Source organism: Bidens hawaiensis, unplaced genomic scaffold, assembly GCF_021521415.1.
Source record: "Bidens hawaiensis isolate Kalapana, Puna unplaced genomic scaffold, B.hawaiensis_p1.1 tig00005195_1, whole genome shotgun sequence".
Lineage (NCBI taxonomy): Eukaryota > Viridiplantae > Streptophyta > Magnoliopsida > Asterales > Asteraceae > Bidens > Bidens hawaiensis.
Window position 1 is genome coordinate 495,469 of NW_027491335.1, and position 5,648 is coordinate 501,116.

Sequence of the window (5,648 nt, forward strand, 5' to 3'; positions counted from 1 at the left end):
ACAGGCTTATGTATCATTGGAATAAGTGAACCATCTCCGGAGTAGTAAAGTCTTGACTCGTTGAATCAGGTAGAGCTAAGCGGATTCATTTTCAAGTGTGAATCCTGAAGCCATGAGGATGTTAGTTGAGCGCATTTTGAGGTTTAAACCATGTTAGGGGTTTGGTTACAGTGGGAGCACGGGACGTGCTTTGGGTATAGTTTCAAATCACTTTGGGGTTTTGGAAACCGGAATTCCGAATAGTAAAATCTATCGTGGGTACTTGCTGAATTTGGAGAGTGGTATGTTTCCTCTAGAAGTCTATGGGTCTGTGATGATCGGATTGAAGCTCTCGGGAGTTTCAATGGGCATTTCAGGAAACTCGTGCAAGGGCCGTTGCAATTTGGTTGATTGGTTAAAATCTTAGTTTGTTCATAATAGAAAATTGGATGCTTGGAGAACTCTTGTTGTTGGATTTTTAGCATGTTCTTGAAACTGGAGGCTTAGTGGATTTTTGTTATTAAAAATTACTGGAGTTACTTGATGATAGAGTTAATTATTTTCTTGGCTGGCTGGCTGGAGTATTCATAAGGCCTTCAAGTGAGAGGTTGTTGGGTGTGAATGCCTTATCGAGTTTGTTTTACTGATTGTTCAAATTAGATGCATTTGGCCGGATCTAATATATATATATATATATATATATATATATATATATATATATATATATATATATATATATATATATATATATCGTGTCATTGTAATTGTAATCGTTGGTTATGAGCTAAAAAGAAGAAACCATAGTTGCAGCCTATGGATACAGGTCCCCCAATGGGCCGAACCACATTAAAGTTCTTGTGTAATTTATTATTTTATGCATTGTGTGTTTATATCATTTATGCTAGTTTGTGTGTTATTTCACTTCCTCGTGCCACTTTGTTCCTAACATGCTAGTTGTTTGATGTCAGGCGCATATCACACTTGAAGCCTTTATAATCTCGGCATAATTTTTTTCCCATTCCATGTGTTTGTAATTCCATAGGGATCATGTTTCCCTTTCAGTTTAAAGACCCGAATTACCTGGTAGACTAAGTTAAAGATAACTCTTCTTTAGCTGAACATCCAAGGACTTGAACTGAGCATCCGGTAACCCTTCTTTACACGGCACATAAATCAAAGATCTTGCATTTACACATGAAGGATGGTTTTTGGAGAAAAACTTTGCGGATCTTTGGTTCAGAAGATCCAAAATGCAGTTCATTTTCACATCAAGAACCCCGATATTGATCAGCATCCGACACTTCAGACCAATCTGAATGAAATAATTATAAGATATCATGAAATTTGACAGCGGCCGCAGATTGCAAAATTTTTTTGGCACTACATAGGAGAAAGTATTGTGTGCCAGGTTCATTTTCTTTAAACACTTGTTTGTGTTTGTACTCATTTTCGATTTTAATAGTTTTTATATGGTTAGTGTACAAAACCGGTTTCATCCCTATTTTCATGGTTGATCTTCAACAACACTACAACGTTTTATATATATATTTTCACATTTTCTACATAGTACAAAGTTGAAAACAAATATAAACGACGATCATTGAACAAGCAAAGTCGGCACAAATATAGATAGATATTTTCCTGTATGTTATCTAGTTATACACTTTTGAGCCACAGAAAACAAAAAAGAAGAAAATTAGAAATATTTATTCTTTCAATTGCATTGCCTGTATTTGTTTTTGTCAACACGCCTTTAAATAATCAACTTCAAAAATAAAAAAGGAAAAGGAAAACCTAGAATGAAAATAAGAACCTTTTGAGTTGTGTATTATCAAAAATGTAAAATAGAAATAAATTTTGAAAGTGAAAAACGATCCACGTTAACAGATGATCAATATTTGGTTCAAAAATAAGTAACAGATCAAAAGACCATAAGCAATTCCTTACATACATTTGGAACTAAATTGTTATATCAATTATTAAGACAGGTTTTAATAGATTTTTTTAATAAATAGCTAACGTTAAATGAAAAGAATAGTGAAAACCGCAATTATAGATATTTTTTTACTATAGTACATAATTATATTATATATATATATAACCGCAGTTATAGATGAGGTATTATGGTTTGAACCACGACCACGCATGTGACAAGAATTTTGTGAGTACTATTTTAAAATTCAAACTCGAGTAAGATGAATTTTATACAAATTGCAAGCCTTCAAATTTCCGGACAACTGGTTACATTAAAGCCTTCATTTGTTTTTGTTTTGTTTTGTTTTTTTTTTTTTTTTCTGAAAAGAAGGTATGACATGACTATTTATTTGTTGATTCTTTGGTTGATTTAGACATAAACTTTCTTTTAGAATATAATATTATGATTTTCACTCAATTCGTTGTCTAATAAAGTAGACCAATTAAAGGGGAGGTACAAAGAAACAAAACGATTTTGTTATAAAGTTACGTAATTGCGTTAGCGAACTTCTGAAATATAAATACAAAATATTTAATATTATTTATAAACAATTTGAAAGAGACAATAATTCCCATCTACACAAGGCCAGTTATTTTCACGTACTATGTGGAAATAAAAAACATGTTTTCACTTTGACCACTTTACAACTAATCATACACACCCATCAATACGATTTAATGCGGCGAAAGAGCTCCATAACTTCCCCATCCTCGTGGCGCCTGCGCTGGTTCCAGCGCAGGCGACGGTGATGTCCATTGAACATCCGATGACTCTAACTGAGCATCCAAATACCCTCCTTTACACGGCACATAAGTCAAAGATCTATCATTTACACAAGAAGGATGAGTTTTGGAGAAAAACTTTTGACAATCGGCCGCGGATCTTTGGTTCGGAAGATCCAAAATGCAGTTCATCTTCACGTCAAGAACCTTATTTTCAATCAGTTTCCGACACTTCGGACCAACCTGAGTGAAATAATTATACGAAATTGTGAAATTCGATAGCGCAGGCAGAGCGCATACTTCCTCCGGAACTGCTCCAGAGAACGAATTGTGCGCCAAGTTCAAAAGCTCCATTTTCTTTAAGCATTGGAACGAGTGTGGGATCGGACCGGCTAAATCGTTAAACCCGACATCGAACACGGTGGCTTTCTTCAATAGCCCAATCTCGTAAGGCAAACAACCGGATAACTTGTTGTTTAAGAATAAAACCTCGAGTAAGGTATCGGACGCTTGTCCGATACTCTTAGGGATCCCACCGACAAACTTATTATTAGCTAACGTTAAGTAAAGCGCGGTGGTTGAGCCGAGGTTATCGGGGAGTGTCTGGAGGAAGTTATTATTATTAATGAAAAGTAGATCGAGTTTAAGAAAGAAGACTTGTGGTGGAACTAAGCCCGCGAATGTGTTGAACCGGAGGTCGAGGAAGAGTAACTTCTTGGCGTTGAGGACTTGTGTTGGGAAGTTGCCGGTGAAATTGTTGTTGCTGAGGTCGAGTTCGTAAAAGTATTTAATAGTGTCGATGTCGGCGGGTATGGTGCCAGTGAAGTTGTTGGAGTTGGCATGGAAGAAGACGATGTCGGGTAGTTTGTTGAGGAAGTCGTGGAGGGTTAGGTTGGGGCCGCCGAAACCATAGTTGTTAAACTTGACGCCGGCAAGGGCTAGTTGATTTATGTCGGGTCGTGTGTCGCACACGAAGCCTTTATAATCACGGCATATTTTTTTACCTTTCCATGTATTTGTGATACCCAAGGGATCGTTTTTAACTTTGAGTTTAAAGGCTTGAATTACCGGGTAGACTAACTTCAATCTTAGGCTCTCGAAGCCGTCTAGTGATGACGGCGGCCGGCGGCGCGGTGGGTTTGGTGATGGTGGCGGTGACTTTTTTGGTGGTGGTGATTTTTTTGGTGGTGGTATTACTGGTGGAGGTGGAGGTGGAGACGGTGATGGTTGAGGTGGTGGTGGTGGTGGTGATTTTTTTGGTGGTGGTATTACTGGTGGAGGTGGAGGTGGAGGTGGAGGTGGGCATGGTGGAGGAGGGGGAGGTGGACACTCTTCAGTTTCCGGCGGTGGGGCACCACCACCACCGATGATTATTTCAAATGCTTCTCTATGAACGACTTGTTCTGCATTACTTCCGGTGAGGAAATGAGTGATGAAGATGAATGTGAATATGAATAATAAGAATGTACGGATGCCAGCCATTTCTCCGTCGAAGACAGTGGACTCGACAAAGAAGGAGTTGTTAATATGTGGATGTAAACTTCGTTCGTATGTTTAGTATATATATATATAGTCTCTTGAAAACAACCAGCAATTATTGTAAGACTTTAAAAGGTCTATACTTGAAAAAAGGCACCACATTTTATTTATTTGGAAAATTACCAAAACCTCAAAGCTAAAAATACTTAAAATGGCTATTAAAGAACTGTCAGTTTATCCGTTTAAAAATTCATGCGGTCGATGACGTGTTATGAGCGACTAACGCTGTGTTCCCGAGTTTATTTAAGAAAAAAAAGGCAATGAAAAGAAAATTTTTCATCTTATCTTTTCTTTTGGTATCTCCTCTTTCTCTTCAACTTATTTTCCTTCCTAATCTTTTCAATTTGGAAAGACACAAATTCTTTTATTTTACTCATCATTTTCTCTTCTCTCCCCTCCTTTTCTTTCTTTAAATGAAACTCGGGAACACCTATTTTAAATTTTCCTTCCTTTTCCTTTCTTAAATGAAACTCGGGAGCACAACATATTTTTTTCATCCCTCCTTTTCCTTTCATTTCTCAGTTAAATGAAACTCGGGAACACAGTGTAAGATTCTGACACGTGTAAACAAAATCCGTTGACGAGCCAAAACTTTCAAAAATCCAATGAGTTTCAGTAAATTTCGACGAGTTATTAAACATTCAGTCCGATAGTTTTACTCTTTGTTCCCGTCTGATCCGACTATTTAAAGTTATGCTTGCCCATTTTTTATAAAATTTATTTTTGTTTTGTTTTCCTATTAAATGATTAATTGTGGGTTGGATTGTTAAGATGTCGTTTGTGTACAATAGAAAGGTCAGCCGATGAGATAGATCAGACGACCACCATGCTAGCTTGGTCTGACGAGTTAGATGTATAAAAAAATAGCTTGCTCAGACAAATGCCATTAATAAAAGTATAGATTTATTTTAAAAATGGAACAATGAGTAATTACTTAAAACCAATTGAAAAGTTACTTAAAATGACGAGATAGATTAATGGCATTTTAAGTAACTGGGTTTACTTCAGATTAATTAATAAGTTATGATATAAATTGATTGAGTTAGGATGTAAGGAGTACACACTCAATCATATCTATTCTAATTTTTCGTAAAATGGAACCTCTAAATGTTATTTAGAGAAAAGCCTCTAAACCAAAAGGGGGTTTTCAAAGATAGGGTCCAAGGGACAAAGCCTTTTGACGGGATCTTGATGATTGATGAAATGCATTAGATCTACATGATTGATGAAAATTCGAGCGAAGTTGATGAGAATTTGTTATTTGATCATTGGAATTAACCTTAATCATTAATATTACCTTTGATCTTTAATGCCATAATGGTTTATTGTATTAACTTCGGTCTTTAGAACCAAAAATTATGACAATAATTGTTTTGGTCTTCAAAACCAAAAAAAAATATTCGAACCAACTTTGTGTTCAATACCAAAGCTGA

General features: G+C 36.1%; 1 pseudogene; it reads right to left on the bottom strand.

Moving 5' to 3' along the window:
* Window positions 1–2,452: 2,452 nt before the first annotated feature.
* LOC143629464 (uncharacterized protein At4g06744 pseudogene) lies at window positions 2,453–4,199 on the bottom strand (annotated as a pseudogene).
* Between the last annotated feature and the right edge of the window lie 1,449 nt (window positions 4,200–5,648).